We start from the raw sequence: 26,452 nt of genomic DNA on the forward strand, positions 1-26,452 counted from the left end.
AATAGGGGTACACCATAACCACCATAAATAAATAGGGAAAGCAAAACTGGCTGGAAAATACAGGGTTTTGCCGCTACTAATATGCAGCCTATCGATCACCTACAGGCTAGCTCTATTCATCTAAAGGCGCATAACAGTTACTATCAGTTTAGTCTATCAAAGACCGCATGGCTCCCACCATTTCCAGGATATTATGGCAGACCAACTCGAAGTGCGAAATCATGTAGCAGAACCGGCCCAATAGAGCTATTGATTGCAGATGTACCTGCTCCCCTTCCTGACAAGGAACATACTGTACTTACTAAAGAAGAACATAAGAGGAACATGTTAAAGAATAGAATGGGAAACATATTATTGAGATTCCCCTTCTTTCTATACAATGTTGGTTGCCCACCCATGATGAATCAGAGCGCCCAAAGAAATGCAATTCCATGATGTCTCTCTATATGTGGCCACATGCATTTGGAAACTCAAGTGGGAGCATTAGCTAACCAATTAAATGTGTGTCTGTTAGCTAATGTCAGTATCATATCACATTCATATTTGAAGAACCTTAGGACGTATGATTGGTGTGTTATTTAGCTTTAAAGGGTGGACGGTTGCTAGTAGGACACAAAGCACCTACGCAGATCGTAGTGTAGATATAATGGGAAAACCCTAAGCATCAGGAGAAAAATCAGGAAAGTGGAACTTGCTGGAATATATGTGCCAATATTGTCGGTACGGCTAGAAAGGCTTCGCATACCAGCTCTCTACAACTGAAGGCGCAGTACTGTTACTACCAGTCTAACTCTCAAAGGCGACACATACCATTGAATATGAAGAGTTGAAAGCGTCCATGCCAATTGACATGAAGACCAACACGAAGAGTTGAAAGCGTCCATGACAAGCGGCCGAATAGACCTGTACACTTCAAATGTCCCGACTCCTCTTCACTACAAAGAACAAACTGTACAACTATTATACTCCCTTTGTTCCTAAATACAATTCTTTGTAGAGATTCCACTATGGATCACATACGGATGTATATAGATACATTTTCGAGTGTAGATTCACTCATTTTGCTCTGTATGTAGTCCATGGAGGAATCTCTACAAAGACTTATATTTAGGTACGGAGAGTGTACTTACAAAGGAAGAACAGAAGAGGAGCATGCTAAAGAAGAGCAAGCAGATTTTGGATAATAAAATGTTGGTTGGCCACACATGATCAACCAGAGCGCGTAAAGAATGCAACTCCATATTGTCCCTCGATATGTGGCGCATGTGCTTTTCGGAAGTAAAGTAGAAACATTAACTGACCAATTAAACATTCTCTATTTTACTACATGTCACCATCATATCAGATTCATATTTGAGCAACTAAGTTTGGAATTATGAGTGGCATGTTGTTTAGGTTGATGGGTTGAGGAGCACTGCTTGCACGTATGTCTCGAGTTTTGCCTCCGGCGAGGCCCCTGTTGGGTAACGTAGCAGAAATTCAAAATTTTCCTACGTGTCACCAAGATCTATCTATGGAGAAACCAACAACGAGGGGAAGGAGAGTGCATCTACATACCCTTGTAGATCGCTAAGCGGAAGCGTTCAAGAGAACGGGGTTGAAGGAGTCGTACTCGTCGTGATCCAAATCACCGGAGATCCTAGTGCTGAACGGATGGCACCTCCGCGCTCAACACACGTACAGCCCGGTGACGTCTCCCATGCCTTGATCCAGCAAGGAGAGAGGGAGAGGTTGAGGAAGAATCCATCCAGCAGCAGCACAACGGCGTGGTGGTGGAGGAGGAGCATGGTGATCCAGCAGGGCTTCGCCAAGCACCGCGAGATATGAGGAGAAAGAGAGGTAGAGCTACGCCAGGGAGAGGTCAGAAACTCATGTGTTGGCAGCCCCAAAGACCTCAACTATATATAGGGGAGAGGGAGGGGGCTGCGCCCCACCTAGGGTTCCACCCTAGGGGCGGCGGCCAGCCCAGATCCCATCTGGTGGGGCGGCCAGGGGAGGGGGAGAGGGAGGCGCACCAGGCATGGGCCCTAAGGCCCATCTGCCCTTAGGGTTTGCCCCCTCCTCCCCTTAGGCGCCTTGGGCCCTTGAGAGGGGGCGCACCATCCCACCTGGGGCTGGTCCCCTCCCACACTTGGCCCATGCAGCCCTCCGGGGCTTGTGGCCCCACTTGGTGGACCCCCGGGACCCTCCCGGTGGTCCCGGTATGTTACTGATAAACCCCAAAACTTTTCCGGTGACCAAAACAGGACTTCCCATATATAAATCTTTACCTCCGGACCATTCCGGAACTCCTCGTGACGTCCGGTATCTCATCCGGGACTCCGAACAACATTCGGTAACCATATACAAACTTCCTTTATAACCCTAGCGTCATCGAACCTTAAGTCTGTAGACCCTACGGGTTCGGGAACCATGAAGACATGACCGAGACGTTCTCCGGTCAATAACCAATAGTGGGATCTGGATACCCATGTTGGTTCCCACATGTTCCACGATGATCTCATCGGATGAACCACGATGTCGAGGATTCGATCAATCCCGTATACAATTCCCTTTGTCTAGCGGTACGATACTTGCCCGAGATTCGATCGTCGGTATCCCGATACCTTGTTCAATCTCGTTACCGGCAAGTCTCTTTACTCGTTCCGTAACACATCATCCTGTGATCAACTCCTTGATCACATTGTGCACATTATGATGATGTCCTACCAAGTGGGCCCAGAGATACCTCTCCGTTTACACGTAGTGACAAATCCCAGTCTCGATTCGTGCCAACCCAACAGACACTTTCGGAGATACCTGTAGTGTACCTTTATAGCCATCCAGTTACTTGTGACGTTTGGCACACCCAAAGCACTCCTACGGTATCCGGGAGTTGCACAATCTCATGGTCTAAGGAAATGATACTTGACATTAGAAAAGCTTTAGCATACGAACTACATGATCTTGTGCTAGGCTTAGGATTGGGTCTTGTCCATCACATCATTCTCCTAATGATGTGATCCCGTTATCAACGACATCCAATGTCCATGGTCAGGAAACCGTAACCATCTATTGATCAACGAGCTAGAGGCTTACTAGGGACATGGTGTTGTATATGTATCCACACATGTATCTGAGTTTCCTATCAATACAATTCTAGCATGGATAATAAACGATTATCATGAACAATGAAATATAATAATAACCAATTTATTATTGCCTCTAGGGCATATTTCCAACAGCCCCACCATAGCCCAACGACAGCCCCCCACAACCACTGTCCCCACCCAAAACCCTAAGATAGATAATGGGGCAACCCTCCGATGAGCCCCTTCCTTCCCACCAGCGAACTCCGGCGAGCTCTCAAAAACCGACTGACCCAATTTTGAAATTTAGTCTGTTGTCATTTAACTAGTGTGGTATATAAAAGGGGAAAACCATAAGCATTAGTGTTGAGCGTGCCATAGCGGATCTGAAGGTGCAAACCGGACAAAGGCAACTTCGCACTTTCAACTAACAAGTAAGTGATGGACAAGAAATCACAGCAAAGCAGTGGCGATCTATTTTTTTGTTGCGATAAATAATTTGAGCAGATACGAAAGAGTACCGCCTCTGGTGCGTCCCCGTGTATGCATCTGTGAGAATTTGAAGGTGTTGCGATAGTGATGGCTGTCGGCAGTGTGGATGCAGATCTAGGAGGGTAGATGGTGGCTGCAGGGGAAATGTCCTGGCGCGATGGACGAGACAGTCGTAGGAGCAGCGCCGACAAGGTGGACGACAACGAGGATGAAGCGAGAGGACGGGATGCAAGGATCCCGGTCTGAAGCCATGGATGAGAGAGGTCGATCTCTTGTAATGGACGACGGTGTCAGGGTATCAGCTCCAGCATGGTGGAGGAGGACAACGGTGGATGGGGTGGCGGACGGAGGAGGCTGGGGTGGAGAGGGTGTTTTGGCGCCCACGGAGTACGAATGGGGAAATGGAGGGAGAGAGGAAGAGGGAACCATGTCTTCAGGGCGCGCTTGTCTCAAATGCGAGGAAATTTACAAACTTAGCCCCCGTTTAAAATTTCCCGCATCACAACAATATTAGTCGGTTGGGATTGATGCGGCTTGAAGCTACGTCGTTATTTCCCCAAAGAGGAAGGGATGATGCAGCACAGCGGCGGTAGGTATTTCCCTCAGTGATGAACCCAAGGTTATCGAACCAGTAGGAGAACCAAGCAACACTACATAAACAGCACCTGCACACAAATAACAAATACTTGCAACTCGACGTGTAAAAGGGGTTGTCAATCCCTTTCAGGTAGCGGCGCCAGAAATTAGCAAATGAACGTGAGCGAGGAGTAAATATTGATAGATCGAGCGCCAAATAAAATAAAGTGCAGCAAGGTATTTTTGTATTTTTGGTTTAATAGATCTCAAAATAAAAGCAAAGGAAAATAGATCGCAAAGTCAAATAATATGAGAAAGAGACCCGGGGGCCGTAGATTTCACTAGTGGCTTCTCTCGAGAAGAACAGCAAACCTTTGGTAAACAAATTACTATTGAACAATTGATAGAACTTCAAATAATCATGGCAATGTCCAGGAAATGATCATTATATAGGCATCACGTCCAAGATTAGTAGACCGACTCCTGCCTGCATTTACTACTATTACTCCACACATTGACCGCTATCCGGCTTGCATCTAGTGTATTAAGTTCATGGAGAAACGGAGTAATGCAATAAGAACGATGAAATGATGTAGACAAGATCTATTTATGTAGAAACAGACCCCATCATTTTATCCTTAGTAGCAACGATACATATGTCTCGGTTCCCGTTCTGCCACTGGCATCAAGCACTATAAGAGAGAACCCACTACAAAGCACCTCTTCCCATTGCAAGATAAATAGATCAAGTTGGCCAAACAAAACCCAAATATCGGAGAAGAAATACGAGGCTATAAGCAATCATGCATATAAGAGATCGAAGAAACTCAAATAACTTTCATGCATAAAAAGATAGATCTGATCATAAACTCAAAGTTCATCCGATCCCAACAAACACACCGCAAAAAGAGTTACATCACATGGATCTCCAAGAGACCATTGTATTGAGAATCAAACGAGAGGGAGGAAGCCATCTAGCTACTAACTACGGACCATAAGGTCTACAAAGAACCACTCACACATCATCGGAGAGGCACCAATGGAAGTGGTGAACCCCTCCGTGATGGTGTCTAGATTGGATCTGGTGGTTCTGGACTCTGCGGCGGCTGGAATTGATTTTCGTCGACTCCCCTACGGTTTCTAGAATATTGGGGTATTTATAGAGCAAAGAGGCGGCCGGGGGGCACCCGAGGTGGGCACAACCTACCAGGGCGCGACTGGGCCTCCAGGCGCGCCCTGGTGGGTTGTGCTCCCCTTGGAGTAGCCCCCAAGTGCTTCTTCGGCCCACTGGATGTCTTCTGGTCCAAAAAAAATCCTCAAAAAGGTTCGTTGCGTTTGGACTCCGTTTTGTATTGATTTCCTGCAATGTAAAAAACATGCAGAAAACAACAACCGACACTTGGCACTATGTCAATAGGTTAGTTCCAAAAAATGATATAAAATGATTATAAAACATCCAAGAATGATAATATAAAGCATGGAACAATAAAAAATTATAGATACATTGGACACGTATCAGGGATAGGACGGTAATCTCGCATACACCGAATATTTGCTGACGAAGATTTTGGCTGACGAGAGTTTGTTTTGGCGCCCACCATGTTTGAATCGGGGAGGGAGGCGATTTCGACCGAGGAGCCCCATTGTGTTTTGGCGCCCACCGTGTATGAATCCAGGTGACAGGCGGTTATGTCACGTTTGAGTGAAATTACAAGCCTACCCCTATCGAAACCTATAGAAATCGAGTCGGTAAGCTTTGCGTGTCAGGGATAGGCAATAATTTGCATCTCACTGATTTTGGTTTCGGGCGGTTACTGCAACTTTCCTCGCTTCACTCAAATTTTTGCAGAGAAAGAGTGCACGTTCACCATACCAACTCAATTCGAATCTAGTGTGTATTCTATTTTTGTTCGGGTAGGATCCATTTTCGATTGGAATAAAATTCTATATACATCTTTTTTATATATACTTTCAAAAGCACAACACCCTTTATACATAAATATGGTTTACAAATGGCATGATCTCAGATTCATAAGGCTGTATCCACCTTAATTTGGATTTTCAAATATTTGAAACCACTTTTATGTTGAAATCCAATGTATGCGTTCCTCGCTAACTGTCTCCAATTAATGTGTGTTTCATGCAGTTTTTTTACTTCTCAAATATGTATAATGTGTTTCACAGATGGAACATATAGTGTAATCCTGTTTAGACATTAATTACATATAAACCATGCATTGTCTCTAATTAAAGAATCTATGGATCACTAATATTGATAAACTATATAGCATTACACGTGTCCCCAAATTCAAATGAATATGCATGTTTGATACACCAATTTTCGTTATGGTATTATCGATGTCGTGGTCTCTAGTTTAAATATTTGAATCCCCTTTAATCCAGATATTCGCCTCATATAGCTATCATTCATGCTTATATATCTCTCTAGACCTATAAGCCTTCATCATCTCTCGAGCATTTCGCGTGCTACATGTATGTCGACAATGATCTTTTATTTTCGTAACACACTGATGGTACTCTCTCCCTCAACCTTCACTCTATCTCTCTCTAAGTATATCTCGCTCCCTGCTATGTGTCTCTAACTCTGATTCTCCCTGTGAAATCTCTTTCTCTCACACGAACACAAACTTCGTCTCCCGGGGTCTCATTTCTCTCTACTATTCCTTTGTGTGCCACTCGCACCCCCCCCTCTCACACAGAGATGTCTTGCGCTCCTTAGGTATGAGAAGCTACAACTCTTCCTCTTAAATATCTCTTTCTCACACACAAACACGAACTCTGTCTCCCAGGGTCTCATATGTCTCCACCACTCTCTTGTATGTCTCTCTCACACACTCTCTCTCCCTAGAGATATCTCGCGTTCCCTGATATGTCTCTCTAGCTACCACTCTCGTTGTGAAATATATTTCTCTTTCACAAACACAAAACTCTATCTCCCGGGATCTCATTTCTCTCTGATATTTGTTTGTATGTGACTCACATGCACCCTCTCTCTATCTCTCTCACACCCACACACATAACTCAGCCTTCTGGTCCACTCGACTCTTATCTCTAACACACACACACTAGCTAGCATCTTTATATTTCTATTTATCCGTTTCTCCATCAACCTTATTTCTCGCCGTCACTCTTGCTTCCTATCACATACACTATATATGATTCTCTCTACATGCAGTCATGCGCCCTCTTTTTATCTTTCTCTCTCACACACACACACATAACTTCACCCTCTGAACCACTCGGCGGTCATCTTCAACACTCAAACTAGCCGATGTCCCTCTAGCTAGCATCTCTATCTCTCTATCTGTAGTTTCTCCATCAACATTTCTTTCTCGCACGCACTCTTGCTTCCTATCACGCACACTATACCTGTCTCTCCATACATGCATGTATAGGTTGATCTCTTTTGCACAATCGTCGTGTCTCGCCCCCTCTGCTCGCCACAGATGCATGTGAAGGAAATATGCCCTAGAGGCAATAATAAAGTTGTTATTTATATTTTCTTATATCATGATAAATGTTTATTATTCATGCTAGAATTGTATTAACCAGAAACTTGATACATGTGTGAATACATAGACAAAACAGAGTGTCCCTAGTATTCCTTTACTTGACTAGCTCGTTAATCAAAGATGGTTAAGATTCCTGACCATAGACATTTGTTGTCATTTGATAAACAGGATCACGTCATTAGGAGAATGATGTGATGGACAAGACCCATCCGTTAGCTTAGCATAATGACTGATAAGTTTTTACTTTCTTCATGACTTATACATATTCCTTTGACTATGAGATTATGCAACTCCAGAATACCGGAGGAACACCTTGTGTGCTTTCAAACTTCACAACATGACTTGGTGATTATAAAGATGTTCCACAGGTGTCTCCGAAGGTGTTTGTTGGGTTTGCATAGATCGAGATTTGGATTTGTCACTCCGAGTATCGGAGAGGTATCTCTGGGCCCTTTCGGTAATGCACATCACAATAAGCCTTGCAAGCAATGTGACTAATGAGTTAGTTGCAGGATGATGCATTACGGAATGAGTAAAGATACTTGCCGGTAATGAGATTGAACTAGGTATGAAGATACTAGCGATCAAATCTCGGGCAAGTAACATACCGATGACAAAGGGAATAACGTATGTTGTCACTGCGGTTTGACCGATAAAGATCTTCATAGAATATGTAGGAACCAATATGAGGTTCCGATGTTGGTTATTGATATGAGATGTGTCTCGGTCATGTCTACATAGTTCTTGAACCCGTAGGATCCGCACGCTTAACGTTCGATGACGATTTGTATTATGAGTTATGTGTTTTGGTGACCGAAGTTTGTTCGAAGTTCGGAGGAGATCATGGACATGACGAGGAGTCTCGAAATGGTTGAGAGGTAAAGATTGATATATTGGACGATGGTATTTGGACACCGGAATGGTTCCGGATCATTTCGGGTATTTTTCGAAGTACCGAGAGGTTACTCGAACCCTCCGGGGAAGTAATGGGCCTTCATGGGACATAGGGGAGAGAGAGGGGAGCCCGCAAGGGGTGGAGCCCCCCTTTCCTTCCCCCTCTCCCTCTCCTTCCCTCTTTAATCATCCGAAAGAAGGAAGGGGGGCGACTTGGACTAGGAGTCATAGTCGGTTTCCCCCCTTATGGCGCGCCCCTTGGTCGGCCTCCCCCTCTCCTCCTTTATATACGGGGGCAGGGGCACCCCAAAGCACAACAACTGTTTCTTAGCTCTATGCGGTGCCCCCCTTCACATCACCATCACCGTCACCACACCTTCGTGCTGACGAAACTCTCCCTCGACACTTCGCTGGATCAAGAGTTCGAGGGACGTCATCGAGCTGAACGTGTGCTAAACTCTGAGGTGCCGTATGTTTGGTACTTGATCGGTTGGATCGCAAAGACGTTCGACAACAACAACCGCGTTAACCTAACGCTTCCGCTTTTGGTCTACGAGGGTACGTGGACACACTATCCCCCTCTCGTTGCTATGCATCTCCTAGATATATCTTGCGTGATCGTAGGAAAATTCTTGAAATTGCATGCTACGTTCCCTAACAGTGGTATGAGAGCCAGGTCTATGCATAGATGATATGCACGAGTAGAATAGAAAGAGTTGTGGGCGATCATAGTCATACTGCTTACCACCAACGTCTTATTTTGATTCGGCGGTATTGTTGGATGAAGCGGCCCGGACCAACCTTACATGACCACGTTTATGAGACCGATTCCTCCGACAGACATGCAACTAGTTTTGCATAAAGGTGTCTGGCGGGTGTCTGTTTCTCCAACTTTAGGTGAATCGAATCTGACTATGGCCGGTCATTGTTGAAGGTTAAAACAACACACTTGATGAAAAATCATTGTGGTTTTGATGCGTAGGTAAGAACGGTCTTTACTAGAAGCCTGTAGCCGCCACGTAAAACTTGCAACAACAAAGTAGAGGATGGCTAACTTGTTTTTGCAGGTCATGTTGTGATGTGATATGGTCAAGACATGATGTTATATACGTTATTGTATGAGATGATCATCTTTTGTAAAAGTTATCGGCAACTGGCAGGAGCCTTATGGTTGTCGCTTTATTGTATGAAATGCAATCGCCATGTAATTGCTTTACTTTATCACTATGCGTTAGCGATAGTCGTAGAAGCAATAGTTGGCAAGATGACAATGGCGCTACGATGGAGATCAAGGTGTCAAGCCGGTGACAATGGAGATCATGACGGTGCTTTGGAGATGGAGATCAAAGGCACAAGATGATATGGCCATATCATGTCACATATTTTGATTGCATGTGATGTTTATCTTTTATGCATCTTATTTTGCTTAGTATGGTGGTAGCATTATAAGATGATCCCTTACTAAAATTTGAAGGTATAAGTGTTCTCCCTGTGTATGCACCATTGCTACAGTTCGTCGTGCCGAGACACCACATGATGATCGGGTGTTATAAGCTCTACGTTCACATACAGCGGGTGCAACATAGTTTTGCACGTGCAGAATACTCGGGTTAAACTTGATGAGCCTAGCATGTACAAACATGGCCTCGGAACACTGAGACCGAAAGGTCGAACGTGAATCATATAGTAGATATGATCAAAATAGAGATGTTCACCATTGAAAACTACCCCCTCTCACGTGATGACCGGACATGATTTAGTTGATATGGATCACGTGATCATTTAGATGACTCGAGGGATGTCTATCTAAGTGGGAGTTCTTAAGTAGTATGATTAATTGAACTTACATTTATCATGAACCTAGTCCTGATAGTTTTTGCATATCTATGTTGTAGATCAATAGCCCGTGCTACCATTCCCTGAATTTTAATGCATTCCTAGAGAAAGCTAAGTTGAAAGATGATGGTAGCAACTACACAGATTATCCTCATTGCTGCATAGAAGAATTACGTCCTTGATGCACCGCTAGGTGCGAGGCCTGCTGCATGAGCAACCCTGGACGTTATGAACATCTGGCAAGCTAAATCTGATGACTACTCGGTAGTTCAGTGTGCCATGCTTTACGGCTTAGAATCGAGACTTCAAATACGTTTTGAACATCATGGAATATATGAGATGTTCCAGGAGTTGAAGTTAATATTTCAAGAAAATGCCCGAGTTGAGAGATATGAAGTCTCCAACAAATTCTATAGCTGCAAGATGGAGGAGAACAGTCCTGCCAGTGAACACATACTCAGAATGTGTGGGTACCATAACCACTTGACTCAGCTGGGAGTTAATCTTCCGGATGATAGTGTCATTGACAGAGTTCTTCAATCACTGCCACCAAGCTATAAAGGCTTCGTGATGAACTATAATATGCAAGGGATGGAAAAGACTATTCCCGAGCTCTTCGCAATGCTCAAAGCCGCGGAGGTAGAAATCAAGAAGGAGCATCAAGTGTTGATGGTTAACAAGACCACTAGTTTCATGAAAAAGGGTAAATGAAAGAAGGGGAACCTTAAGCAGAATAGCAAGCAAGTTGCTGCTCCCGAGAAGAAGCCCAAGTCTGGACCTAAGCCTGAAACTGAGTGCTTCTACTGCAAAGGGACTGGTCACTGGAAGCGGAACTGCCCCAAGTATTTGGCGGATAAGAAGGATGGCAAAGTGAAAGGTATATTTGATATACATGTTATTGATGTGTACCTTACTAATGCTCGTAGTAGCGCCTGGGTATTTGATATTGGTTCTGTTTGTCATATTTGCAACTCGAAACAGGGGCTACGGATTAAATGAAGATTGGCTAAGGATGAGGTGACGATGCACGTCGGAAATGGTTCCAAGGTCGTTGTGATTGCCGTCGGCACGCTACCTCTACATCTACCTTCGGGATTAGTTTTAGACCTGAATAATTGTTATTTGGTGCCAGTGTTGAGCATGAACATTATATTTGGGTCTTGTTTGATGCGAGACTGTTATTCATTTAAATTAGAGAATAATGGTCGTTCTATTTATATGAGTAATATCTTTTATGGTCATGCACCCTTGATGAGTGGTCTATTCTTGTTGAATCGCGATCGTGGTGATACACATATTCATAATATTGATGCCAAAAGATGCAAAGTTAATAATGATAGTGCAACTTATTTGTGGCACTGCCGTTTAGGTCATATTGGTGTAAAGCGCATGAAGAAACTCCATGCTGATGGACTTTTGGAATCACTTGATTATGAATCACTTGATGCTTGCAAACCATGCCTCATGGGCAAGATGACTAAGACTCCGTTCTCCGGAACAATGGAGATGAGTATTGAGGCTCGTGGTAGGTATCGTTCTTTTCTGACCTTCACAGATGATTTGAGCAGATATGGGTATATCTACTTAATGAAACATAAGTCTGAAATATTTGAAAAGTTCAAAGAATTTCAGAGTGAAGTAGAAAATCATCGTAATAAGAAAATAAAGTTTCCACGATCTGATCGCGGAGGTGAATATTTGAGTTACGAGTTTGGTCTTCATTTAAAACAATGTGGAATAGTTTCACAACTCACGCCACCTGGAACACCACAGCGTAATGGTGTGTCCGAACGTCGTAACCGTACTTTATTACATATGGTGCGATCTATGATGTCTCTTACCAATTTACCACTATCATTTTGGGGTTATGCATTAGAAACAGCTGCATTCATGTTAAATAGGGCACCATCTAAATCCGTTGAGACGACCGTCGATGTCAAAACCGGCCGATCTCAGGTAGGGGTCCCAAACTGTGCTCTGAGGATCGAAGGTAACAGCAGACAAGGGAAACACGATGTTTACCCAGGTTCGGGCCCTCTTAATGGAGGTAAAACCCTACGTCCTGATTGATTGTATTTGATGAGTATAGGGGTTACAAGAGTTGATCTACCTCGGTTTATATAGACACCGGAGGGGCCTAGGGTTGTATAGGGTCGGTTTACAGAGAAAGGAAACTACACACCCGAATGTTAAGCTTTCCATGCACGCATAAGAGAGTCCTACCCGGACACGGGGGAAGGTCTTCTACCTTGTATCTTCACGGCCCATCAGTCCGGCCCATATCAGAAAGCCCGGACACCCAAGGAGCCCTTAGTCCAGGACTCCCTCAGTAGCCCCTGAACCAGTATTCAATGATGATGTGTTCGGCTCGTAGATTGTCTTAGGCATTGCAAGGCGGGTTTCTTGTCCGCATACAAACCAGTCTTCTGAGCAAGAGAACAGTATCCGGCTCTGTATAACTGTTTCAACCCTCCACCACAAGGGTACAATACTTAATAAGAATGTCCACTGACAACCTTTTTGGCGAAACGTCGCGTCTGGCCTTTTTTAATATTTTGAACTATTTTTCGGCCTCCCCCTTCATGTTTCGAAGCGCGGCCTCCATTGACATGTCTTATCAAAGCAGAGATCATTTCCCCTTATTGTGGGATTTTCATCAATACGGGTTTGGGTAATCCAACCGTGCCATTCGCACGACCCCTTGGGAGTAGACGAGTTTTAAGGCTGGTGGGGGAGTTTGATATTCACTGCCTATATAAGCGGATAAAGATCCATCCTTTTACCACACGCCTTCTTCCTTCCTCAGCCTTCCCGTCCTCGAGCTCCAGCGCCCAAGCTTCAATCTTTCCCACCACCCAACCTTTCCAGCCGTGGCCGGATCCAGCTCGTAGTGCAAGTGATGACTTCCTCCGTGATGGAGAGGAATGTCAAGGAACTCCGGGAAGCGGGGTACCTGGCCGCGAATATCACGTACCGGCTCCCTGCCAAAAAACAGATCATCCCTACTCCGGAGCCCGGTGAGAGAGTGGTGTTTAACCCCCACTTCCTCCATGGACTAGGGTTTCCTCTCCACCCTATCGTCCGAGGCCTCATGTTTTACTACGGGCTAGATTTCCACGATCTAGCCCTAAATTCCTTCCTCCACATTTCGGTGCTCGTCGTCATGTGCGAGGCGCTCCTCCGCATCCCCCCACTTCGGCCTATGGCTTAAGGTCTTCAACAGAAGCCGAAAGTGGTCGACGGGTAACATGCGGAATGCAGCGGTGCCATGGTGAGCAAGCTCCCCAATGTCACCTGGCCCAAAGGGGCCTTTGTGGAGACCGTGAAGGGGTGGCAACAGGAGTGGTTCTACTTCACCGAACCTCGCGGCGCCACATGGGCAGCCACTCCTGAGTTTAAATCTGGACCCCAATGTGGCTCACGTCATGGATTAACAAGAGCTTGGATTGGGCATCGTTTGATGAGGTGATGATGCTGCCAAAGCGCATAAAAAATATGATGGATAAGAAAACCAGTCTCGCTGATGAGATTCTGGTGATGCTTTTCCGCCGGATTCTCCCCTGCTAGTGTCGTCCTCTCCACATGTGGGAGTTCAATCCGGATGGTCAGCGGACCCTGCAATGATTCTTCGGCACGACACACAAAGAGATCCGGAAGCTGCTTTTCAAGGCCCAGAAGTCATGGCCGGAGACGACCGAAGACATCGACCTCGACTGCGCTCATCCGGCCACCCCAGTAAGTTTTCTAATTTTCGAACACAACTTCAGTTCGTAAATCAAAGGGTATGATGATCCTTCCATCCTTCCATCAGGGCTAGACGAAGAAGGTGGAGGGGATCTAGTGTCCGGCTCCGCTACCCGAAGACCCAGCATTCCTCTGCTAACGAGGATGCTGGTCCCGGCGCCGTACTAGGCGCCAAAGAAGAATTCCATGAAGAAGGGCAAGGAGGCCAAAAATGGCCTTCGCTGTAAAGGTACTTCAGACGCTGCATCCGGAGATACTGAAGCTCCCTCCTCCCACGAGGGAGATGAAGACGAAGAGGAGGAGGAGGAGGAGAGCAATTCTTCCCTTAGGGGGGGAGAAGAAAAGGGGGGCCTCCGTGGACCTAGAGGCGGAGGCATCCAAGAGGGGTGAAGATTTCCCTTTCGGACGACTCGGACTCGGATGCCGAAGCCATCCTCGAGTGGCACCCCGGGTCGAAGCCCCTGGCCGCATGATAAGTGCCCAAGGATACTGTATATATATATCTGGTTTCATGATTGTAGTTTTAACACATTTAAATTGTGAGTTGTAGTCTAGACCACGATCTCCCCCAACTATCACCATCTTCTGGGAACTCGCTGGGGTTGGAGATGGTGGAGAGAGAGACGCCTCCGCGAGCCTTCCCGCCAATTGCCATAGATAACACCGAAGTGTTGTCCCGAAGAGGCTCTCTGAGCCATGGAGAGGTGCGGAAGGCCGCCCAGACGGCGGCAGAGGGTGACACCTCGGTTGCCGAGAACATGGGCAAACCAACCCCCATGGAGACTGGTAACGGGGGATGTGACCAATCTGGCCCTCAGCCGATCATTATTCGGGAGACCCGTACGGCTCCGGAATCGAGCAAGCAACCTCCTTTGAAGGAGGGGGGAGCATTGACTCCACCGGCGACCTCTATCAATCCAGAGGCTCCAGACACTCTGGTGGAAGTGCTTCGATGTGCTTCCATTTTGGAGGAGCATCGTACCCTCATGGGTACGGTGGTTGAGAAGGTTAAGTCTGCCAAAAGCGGGCTGAACGAAGCCTTCACCAGCCTATTAACAGGCTTTAAGGTACGTGATGTAATATCCTTAGCTGCTTTGCATATGTAAAGAATATGCATGTGTATAGATAGTAGCCCCTGAGACTTTGTTCGGCTTTTGAAAATAAGGGCTGAACTAAGGATCAAGTAATATTCACAGGAGATAAATACTTGTCTATTTTGATAAATAGGCTTCACTATTAGCGGCAACCGCCCATGCTGCCGAAGTATCTGACCTCAAGCGGAAGCTGGAGCGGCCTGATGAGGACCTCATCCGCATCAATAAGCGGTTTGATGAGGAGCGGGTGAACGAAGTGGAGCAGGAGCTCCAGGATGCCGCTAGAAAGTGCGAGGCCTTGGAGGAGAAGAATAAGGCCAAGTGATCGATCTCACCAAGGCTCTTCAGGAGGCCAAGGAGGCGCGAACCGAGTCCCGGGCGGCTCGCGAGGAGAGCAATCAAGCCGAACAGATAGCGGCTAGTAAGCCCTTTCTTTTCTAGAGTATATTTGGCAGTCAGAGATATGCCTTGCTTAATCGACTATGGAGTTCTCCGGACGCCTTTGCGGATCTCCCAAGGAATGCGGCTGACGCCACGCAATTCTTCAGGTCTCAAGAGGGAAACACCATGGAGAAGCTCTTCTGGTCCCAGTACCTGGCACCAGAAAGGCCAGTGCTGCTGAACAACTAGATGATGCAGTTGGCAGAGTTGCATAGGATGTCTGGATTGGCCATGAAGGACATCATAGTCCGGCTATGGCCAGCCGAACCCATTCTGAGCAGCTACTCCGGCTTGGACAAGCGACTCGGCGACGCCCTACCCTGAGTTGAAGCTGTGAAGCGCTCGGCGTGCATAGAGGGAGCGCGGATGGCCTTTGCCTGCACAAGATGCATTGGGCGAAGATGAAGGCCGCCGCCGTGGCAGTTGAGGGTCCACCCGAGGGCAAGGACTACCGCAAGCCAGAGCAATACTTCGAGGACGTCCTGGAGGGTGCCCGTTTAATAGAGGGTCAATGCTCGAAGGATATTATGTTTGAATGAATGTGTCCGGGCTGCCCAGTCTTTGTGTTATGAAAAAGGCCTTTGAAATATACTTGTGCTTTTATTATTTTCCTCCTGTGCGGTGTATTTATTTTTGAAAGTTTGCCAGTCGTTGGTTCAGCCCCCACGTAGATACTACGAGGGTGTTCGGAGTAGCACATGAGCACACTTGACCCAACGTCTTGGTCCGTAAAGGAGGTGTCAGTGCAGCGAACCAGGCAATCAGACTATGTGGCTTTATTACTTTCACTTGGCCATAGGAATTTGACAATGGGACTATAGGCTAGCCCCTGGTGCTTGTTCGGCTATCCGAACATGGCTGCCTTAGGCGCGTGACTGGGTGGTGGCCAGTCCTTCGTATAATACGGAAGAAATCGCCAAAGATTTAGTAAGTCGCTGAACCGCTGACCAGCTCTCGCTATATCATGACAGTCGGTTTTCGGCTTTCTCTACTGGGGTGTTGGACCGGGTGAACCAGAAACAAAATCGCAGTAGTTCTCCCTTTACTACCTTAGCCGAACAAGCGGAACGTAAGGTGGTAACCACAGGAGCCGGGCAACCCAATTATTGACCAAAGACATGATTCGGAGCCGATGCATATAATGCAGTATTTGTGACACCGAAGTATACTATAAAAGTGTTTGGACTTTTGTTTTTGAAAAATATATGTGGCTGAATAGAGCCCCTGGCAATTTATGCCGAGGTGTATATGTCAATCTGCCGTAAAGATGGAACACAGATTATGAAATAAGCAATGCCGAATAAGGTTGGACAAAACTATTTCGGCCATAGTCTGATTGATACGTCAAACGTGTTCTTACAGAGAATGCCATAATCATCAAGGCTATTTTACATGCCAAGGATTTGAGAACAAGGGAAAGTTTTATAGATGTCCTAAAAAGGTGGTGTTGAAGATCCTTTGCACACCCTGCCGCACGTCTGCGCCGCTTTTCACCTTGGTGTAGGATCCTTTGAGAGGATCAACGATCGAGTATACAGAAGGGGCCTGGGAAAGGGCCCTTTGTACCACCGAAAATTTATTTGGGTTTTAGAGAACATGAAAAATAAAACAGAGAAAAAGAGAGAAAAAGGGAAGAATATGAAGGTCCGAATAGGGTCGAGCCGTATTGTGGACTTTGTCCTTAGTGTGCCTCCGTCCTTGCCAATGGTATTTTTAGTGCGTAGTTAGGTACACGTGGTACATATGCCGCGATTAGGTGGGGGTTGTGACGGAGGCCGAATTGCTAATCAAGTTCTGGATGAACCAAACTGTCATTCTGCAGGGTAGAGCAGACTCGTTTGACAGCGTGTGGGGGCTTGATGGCCGATGAAGTATTCGGCTTGATAAGGCCACCCTGTACCTTGGATGCGAGGGCCACGGTATGCTCCTCAATATGGAGGGAGCGCTCCATGCTTCCATTGACTGTTATAACACCGCGTGGTCCGGGCATCTTAAGCTTTAGATAGGCATAGTGCGGGACTGCATTGAAACGGGCGAAAGCGGTGCGTCCGAGCAGTGCATGATAACCGTTGCGGAAAGGGATGATGTCGAAGATCAAACCTTCGCTTCGGAAGTTATCCGGTGGGCTGAAGACTACCTCCAGCATTATTGATCCTGTGTAGCAGGCCTCTACGCCGGGTATTACTCCTTTAAAGGTGGTTTTAGTGGGCTTGATCCTTGATGGATCAATACCCATTTTACGGACAATGTCCTGATAAAGCAGGTTAAGACTCCTGCTGTCCTCCATGAGGACTCACGTGAGATGGAATTCGTCGATGATTGGATCGAGGACCAATGCTGCTGAACCTCCATGACGGATACTGGTCGGATGGTCCTTGCGGTCAAATGTGATCGGACAGGCCGACCATGGGTTGAATTTTGGGGGGACTAGCTCTATGGCGTAAACGTCCCTTACGGCGCGCTTGCGCTCCCTCTTAGGGATATGAGTGACGTAGATCATATTCATTGTTTTTACCTTAGGGGGGAATTTATTTTGCCCCCCTATGTTTTTTGGGCGAGGCTCATCGTCCTCCTCGCTAGGTGGCCCTTTCCCCTTATGTTCGGTGTTTAGCTTACCGGCCTGTTTAAAGACCCAACAATTCTGTTGGTATGAACGGCAGGCTTGTCAGGGGTGCCATGGATCTGGCAACACCGATCGAGTATTCTGTCAAAACTGGATGGACCATCTTTGTTTGCTTTGAATGGCTTCTTCCGCTGACCGGGTTTAGAGCCACTGAATCCGGTGTTGACCGTCGTGTCTTCGGTATCTTCATTGTTGCTTCGATGCTTGTGTTTGTTGCGTCATGGCCTACCGTTGCCATCTCTGGCTTCGGAGGTGCCAGGGTCGTTGCTGTTGTTGCTTCTACAAGCTAGCCAACTATCTTCTCCCGTGCAAAAGCGGGTCATGAGTGCGGTAAGAGCTGCCATGGACTTAGGTTTTTTCTTGGCTGAGCTGTTGGGCGAGCCATTCGTCACGGACACTATGTTTAAAGGCCGCCAGGGCTTCGGTGTTCGGACAATCGACACTTTGGTTCTTTTTAATTAAGAACCTGATCCAGAGTTTTCGGGCTGACTCTCCGAGCTGCTGGACTATATGACTGAGGTTCTCCATGGTCCAGAGTATTATTGTCTCCGGGTCTACTTGGCACAAACACTAATTAAAACATAAAAACTCAATCATAATAGAGGCTAGATAAATTATTTATTGCTAAACAGGAGCAAAAATCAAGGAATAAAAATAAAGTTGGGTTGTGTCGGTGTCAAAACCGGCGGATCTCGGGTAGGGGGTCCCGAACTGTGCATCTAGGCCGGATGGTAACATGAGGCAGGGGACACGATGTTTTACCCAGGTTCGGGCCCTCTTGATGGAGGTAAAACCCTACGTCCTGCTTGATTAATATTGATGATATGGGTAGTACAAGAGTAGATCTACCACGAGATCAGAGAGGCTAAACCCTATAAGCTAGCCTATGGTACGATTATATGTTATGGTTGTTGTCCTACAGACTAGAACCCTTCGGTTTATATAGACACCGGAGAGGGTTAGGGTTACACAAGGTCGGTTACAAAGGAGGAGATATCCATATCAGTATTGCCTAGCTTGCCTTGCACGCCAAGTAGAGTCCCATCCGGACACGAGACAAAGTCTTCAATCTTGTATCTTCATAGTCTAACAGTCCGGCCAATAGAGATAGTCCGGCTGTCCGGAGACCCCCTAATCCAGGACTCCCTCAGTAGCCCCTGAACCAGGCTTCAATGACGATGAGTCCGGCGCGCAGTATTGTCTTCGGCATTGCAAGGAGGGTTCCTTCTCCGAATACATCACAGAGGAATTTGAATACGAGGATAGTGTTCGACCTTGCAAAATAAGTTCCACATTCCACCGTAGAGAGAATAATATTTTCGCAGATCTAATTTGCTGGCTTGTTTTGGCAGCATGACGTTATGTCATGGTCCGATGATTATTCGAACCGTTTCTTTTAACCAGCCCTGCGCATAACGCGAGGCAGTTTTTCGACACGTCTTGTTAAAGCAGAGATCGTGTCCCCTTATTACGGGATTCTCATTAATGCGGTCGTGGGTAACCCAACCGTGTCTAGGACTCCTAGATTATAGGCAAGTCCTAAACGGCTACGGAGAGGACGCTTGATATTCACCCTCTTTATAAAGGGACGAGGTTTTCGCTTTTTCTCTCTCGTGCTCAATCGAACTCTTCTCCCGCCTCGAGTTCTAACACCCAAAGCCCAGGTTAGGTGCTCCGGATCTTCAATCATGTCCGGATCCAGCCTTCAAGGACGATGGATGCCCTCCTCCATTATGGAAGAGGACATTAAGAAGTTGAGGGAGGCCAGATACCTGACCGCCGAGGTTTCACATCGATTGCCCGCTCGAGGGCAGATCGTCCCTACTCCTGAACCCAACGAGAATGTTGTGTTCGTCTCCCACTTCCTTCGAGGTCTAGGCCTCACTCTGGATCCTTTTGTCAGAGGTTTGATGTTCTATTACGGGCTAGATTTCCACGATCTAGCTCCGGACTCCTTTCTCCACATCTCGACATTTATTGTCGTGTGTGAGCCCTTCCTTCGCGTTACCCCTCACTTCGGCCTGTGGCTCAAGACCTTTGAAGTAAAGCCGAAGATGATCGAGGGGCAGCATGCAGCGTGCGGAGGTGCATCAATAGGCAAGATGGCGGGAGCTCCATGGCCGAAAGGTTCCTTTCCAGAGGTGTCTGAATTATGGCAACGGGAGTGGTTTTACGTCACGGCTCCCAGAAGTGCCAAGTGGGCAGCTGCCCCCGCTTTCCGCTCGGGCCCCCCACTACAACTGATGTCATGGATTAGGAGAGGTCTGAGTTGGGTCCAGCCAAGGACGTGCCTATACTGCAAAGCCGCATCCGAGATCTCTTCGAGGGAGATTTTAATTTGGTTGTGGTAATAGAAGTTATGCTGGTTCGTCAAGTCCAGCCTTGCAGACGCCGCCCCCTTCGCTTGTGGGAGTTCAACCCAGAGGGACCGTGTGCCATTCAAAGTTTCCTCGGCCTGACGCACGAGGAGATGTACAAGTCATTCTTCGGACCTCAAGTAGAGTGTCCGGATATTACCAAGGACGTGGGCCTGAGCAGTAACCGTGCCGCCAAACAAGTAAGAAACCCTCTGGCCGAACACACTGTCTTTTATTCATCACGAAGTTATTTCTGAGAGTTTGCTTTTTGACCAGGACTGGCTAACAAAGGCGAAGATGATTCAGTGTTTGGCCCTCCTCCCTGAGGGTTTGGAAAATCCGGTATTGGAAAAGATGCTCGAGGTCGCACCTTGCCCGGAGCCCTCGAAGGAAAGATACCGGGGGGGGATAATATGGGCGGACGCGGGCCCCCATCACTGCCCATTCCAACCGAGGGAATGAGCGTCTCCACGAAGGAGGACAACCGGGGGAGGAAAAGGACCGCTTCCGAGGATCCGGAAGCCGAAGCCTCCAAACGGGAGAAGAAGTCTCCCACAGAGGGCCTGCCTCAGGGGGTGCTTTTGCCGCACAAAGTCCGCGGGGGGATCAACCCTCCAACGAGTCGTAAGTGATCCTAAATACTTCAATATTAAAGGTATGCTATCTTTTTTCTGAGAAAATAACCACCGCATATATCTTGCAGTTCGGGCCTTAGCCCCTCTCAGATGAGCTCGTCTTCGAGGGATCTTCTTCCAGAGATGATGGAGAGCGAAACACCTCCTCCGGACTCCTCCGCTCAAGAAGCGGGCGACCCCGAAGTGTCATCACGGAGGGCCTCTCCGGATCCGGTGAGGACAGAAGATAATCTCATAGATCCCCGAAGTCCCCAGCGTTCGGCTCCAGAAGAGAGCAGACAAAAGAGTCCGGCACCGTCTGGTGTGTGGTCGGACGTTCTGAGGGAGTTGGTGGGGCGAGCGGCCATCTCAGAAGAACACCGTATGCTGATGGGTACGGTGATGGATAGAATCTCGTCTACCGAAAGCGGATTACATGAAGCCTTTATGAGTCTACTGACAGGCTTTGAGGTACGTGAGATAATATGTGATAGTACTGCACATGTTAGGTGTGCCCTGTGTAGATAGTAGCCCCTGAGACTCTGGTTGTCGTCGAGAACGGCGGCGAACGGAGGATCATATTCCCAGGCAATAACCAGACTGCCCTTATGTGCAGGTGGTGGAAGCTCCGGTGGCTAGCCGGACTAGTGAGTTTGCCAAATTAAAACGTCAACTGGATGCGGCAGACGCCGACATCGAGCTTGTTAACAAGAGGCTTGATGAGGCACAGGGTAAGTGTTATTATATGGTGAACGTCACATAGTAAGAGCAGCATGATGCCAGTATCTTTAATATGTTGTGACTGCAGATGGAGCTGCCACCGTGGAAACCTTGCGGGTAGAACTTGCCCGAGCCAAGGAACAAGCAAGGATTAGTAATGCCGCTGCTTTGAAGGCGGCCGAAGAATTGAAAGCCGAGAAGGCCACACATTGCGAGAGCCAAGAGAAGATGGCCAAGATGGCCGTAGAATTAAAAGACACTGCCGACCGTTGTCGGGTCCTTGAAAAAGAAAACCTAGCGAAGGCAACGGACCTTGAGAAGGCCACAGCGGCGGACAAAGACACCCGTTCTGCTATGAGACCGAAGAAGGAGGAGCTGTGGGAAGCCGGGGATATTGCGGCTGGGAAACCCTTCATGTTATGGAGGAAGTTCGGAGATCCACGGTATGCCCCTCTGGATCGGCTGTGGAGTTCGGCAGATGCGTATATGGATTTGGCGGCGAGCGCTGCCGATGCGGCCATGTACTTCCAGGGTCATACAGATCGTGAAGTGGACAAGCTGTTCTGGTCGCAATTCCACGTTCCAGAGCGTCCGCTTGCATTAACTGACCAGCTTGTCGAATGGGCCGAACTGAATAGGTTGTCCGGACTTGCCATGAGGTATGTTGTGGATCGGCTATGGCCGGAAAAGCCAAAGCCGAACAGCTATTTCAGCTTAGTGCAGTAGTTGCTTGGTGCGGTGCCGCGCATTAATGCGATGAAGAGGTCGGCGTGCATAGAAGGCTCGCGGATGGCCCTTGCCCGTGTTAAAGCATACTGGGCGGAGATGGACGCTACCACTATTGCGGCGCAGGGTTCGGCCATAGGTCGGGTGGCTGCCGAGCACTATTTCAAGGAGGTTCTCGAGGGTGCTCGTTTGATAGAGGCCCAGTGCTCAAAGAATATTATGTTTGAGTGATATGTATTCTCATTTTAAGCACAATGCTTTTATGAAGTTTTTATAAGGCTATGTTTATACTTTTGCCTGAAAGTAGTATGATGCCTCCTGTGCGGTCGTTTATGTATACATGTGTATAACCTGAAAGATTGCAGCCGTCGGCTTCAACCCCCACGCATATAATGCGGAGGTGCTCGCAAAAAACGTGTGTTCACACTTAACCCAACGTCTTGGTCCTATTAAGGAGGTGGTAGCGTAGCGAGCGAGGCAACCGGACTATAATGCTTTAACACTTTCACTTAGCCATAGGAGTTTGACAGTGGGGCTACTAGATAGCCCCTGGTGGCTCCGCACTCTCCCGATCGCGGGGTGCGTACGTGCCTGGCCGGAAAATGGCCCTTCGTTAAGGAGGAGGAATTCTAACATTCCGATAGGTCATCGAGTGGTTGACCAGTCTCACGATATATCATGACAGTCAGTTTTCGGCTTTCTCTACTGAGGTGCTCGTCCGGATGAACCAGGGCACAATCGCAGTAGTTCTCCTGGTGCTACCTTAGCCGGTAAAGCGGAACGTAAGGCACCAAAACACAGGAGGCGGGCAAACCCAACATTTGACCAAAGACAATGATTCGGAGCTGATGCATATAAGGCCAAACTCGCGACGCCGAACAATCCCTATGGTATTCAGTCTTTATGGTATAAACCGGGCCTAAATAGTGCCCTTCGTAAGAAGCCCCTTGTGTCCAGGTACGTGCATTGTTCTGACGTGGCCACATGCCAAGACGTCAGCATCCTTCTCAATTATGCTGAGAATTCGGTGGATATGTATCAATAAGAGACAGTAAAAAAGGTTTACGTAGGGTCTTAATCTAAAAAGAATCCTTGGAGCGGGTCCCTGCTGCACGTCTACGCCTGTGTCTCCATTGTGCCGTATCCTGGACGGGTGTAGCACGATGATCATCTGTAAAAGAGAGGAACTTAGGTGAAAAAGTTGTCGTGCGAAAAGATAGTTTTTAAAGAAACCATATATAATTCAAGATGAGTAAAAATTGCCACTTGTTTGCGCGCGTTGAGCCCCTTGTATTTGTAATAGGGGTGTGACCATTGATCCGGTATAAATTACATATAGCGGCGCCGGACTCGACTAACCGTGTTCGAGGTCTTGACGACCTGTTAAATGCTTTAGTTGGTGAGGCCGTTTTTAGTGTCCGGCTGCCAAGGCAGCCGCACTCTCTTCGGCGCGCAAAGATCGCTTAATACTTCCGTTTACTATAATGATGTCGCGTGGACCGGGCATCTTGAGTGTGAGGGAAGCGTAGTGCGGTATTGCATTAAAGCGAGCGAAAGCTTCGCGTCCGAGTAGTGCTTGATAGCCACTTTGGAACGGAGCGATGTGGAAGGTTAAATGTTCGCTACGGAAGTTATCGGGGAAGCCGAATATAACTTTTAGTAGCAGGGAGCCCGTGCAATGAGCCCCTGGGCCTGGCGTTACTCCTTTAAAGGTAGTATTGCTATGGCAAATTTTTGTTGGGTCTATCCCCATTTCGCGGATTGTATCCTGATATATCAGGTTTAGACTACTGCCACCGTCCACCAGGACTCGTGTGAATTAGCATCCGTCAATTATTGGGTCTAATACCAGGGCAGCCCATCTTGCACGCCGGATACTTGCTGAGTAATCACGATGGTCGAAAGTGATCGGTTGAGACGACCAGTGGCAGGACTCCGCGGTGATAGGCCCTTGCGCATATTTTTCTGGGACTGCCGTTTGGTTTCTTCCCTTGATCACGTGTAACACGTTTACTATTTTGACTTCTGGGGGAAATTTCTTTTGTTCCCTAGTGTCTTGCTTGAGAGGCTCATCCTCATCTTCGCTTGGTGTATCCTCCCCCTTGTGTACGGTGTTGAGCTTGCCGGACTGCTTGAAGACCCAACATTCTCTGTGGGTATGATTAGCAGGTTTACCAGGGGTGCTATGGATCAGACATATTTGGTCTAGAATTTTGTTTCGGCTGGACAGTTCGTCTCTGGCGCCTTTAGAGGGCGGCTTTTGCTAACCTGGCCGAGAGCATTTGAATCCGGCATTTACTGCCGTGCTCTTTGTGCTGTCTTCTTTATTCCGGCGTTTGTTATTGCTGTTGCGCCGTGATTTCCTGTTTCCATCTCTAACTTTAGATGTACTGGGGTCGCTGGTGCTGCATCTGGCTAGCCAGCTGTCCTCACCCGCACAAAAGCGGGTCATGAGGCTTGTTAATGATGCCATTGTTCTCGGTTTTTCTTGGCTGAGGTGTCTGGCAAGCCATTCGTCACGGATGCTATGCTTAAAAGCTGCCAAGGCTTCGGCGTCCGGACAGTCGACAATTTGGTTTTTTTAGTAAGAAACATGTTCCAAAGTTTTCCGGCTGACTCTCCGGGCTATTGAATTATATGACTCAAATCGTCCGGTCCGGAGGTCGGACATAAGTCCCTTGAAAATTTGCCCGAAAAGCGTCTTCGAGCTCTTCCCAGCTTCCAATGGAGTTTTCGGGGAGGCCTTTAAGCCAGTGACGAGCTGGCCCTTTGAGCTTGAGGGGTAAGTACTTGATGGCGTGGAGATCATCTCCTCGAGCCATATGGATATGGAGGATATAGTCCTCAATCTAGACCCCAGGGTCGGTTGTTTCGTCGCATGCCTCTATGTTTACGGGTTTGAATCCCTCTGGAAATTCGTGGTCCAGCACCTCATCGGTGAAACATAGGGGGTGTGCGGCACCCCTGTATCTGGGTGTACCACATTGTTCGGATGCTTGTTGTGTTACATTGTATGCTGGGGCGCGCTTGCGTGGTCCATAGATGGATCTGGTTGCGCCGTCCTTTTGGTGCGAGCCCTCGCGTGAATCGCGCATTGTCTTGTGAGTGGCATTGTTTGCCGCTCTATGTTGGCCGTGAGGTCGTCTATCCGGCCAGGTGGCTGTTTTGATTTTTGGTTGTGGGGGTCTGAGGCCTCCTCATCGAATTCAGGTAGCAACTTCTGCTTTGGGTAGCTCTTGGTGGGGCGATTGTCGTCGTACTTCGCTGCTGTGTTGAGTACTTTACTCCATTTGATTTGGAGTGTGTCTTGCGCAGCCTTGAGCCTTTGCTTCTGCTTTTTCAGACTCCTCGCAGTGGCAACAAGCCTTTGACGGGCATTTTAATGCTCCGGGTGCCTGTCCGGCGTTATGTCGTCCGGACTATTATCTTTGACAGAATTGGTTTGTTCGGTTTGATTCCCCGTATTGCCGTGGTCCGGCAGTGGTTCGCCCTGCTCCAACGCTGGGTCTGTATGATCGTTATTTCTTCCGAGGCGGGATTTGGGGTGGCGCTTGCGCCGCCGCTTTGACTGCTTCTCGAGGGAACAAGCCTTCGGTGCGTCCTTTCGTTCCTCGTCGTCGTCTTCTATTGGTGTGTCCACCATGTATACGTCATATGATGAAGTGGACGTCCAGCGCCCTGTGGGCAGTGGTTCCTCTTCGCCTCCCGCATCGTCGTCCATAGCGTCGATGTCT

The sequence above is a fragment of the Triticum dicoccoides genome, chromosome 2A (assembly GCF_002162155.2).
Source record: "Triticum dicoccoides isolate Atlit2015 ecotype Zavitan chromosome 2A, WEW_v2.0, whole genome shotgun sequence".
NCBI classification, from domain to species: Eukaryota; Viridiplantae; Streptophyta; class Magnoliopsida; order Poales; family Poaceae; genus Triticum; species Triticum dicoccoides.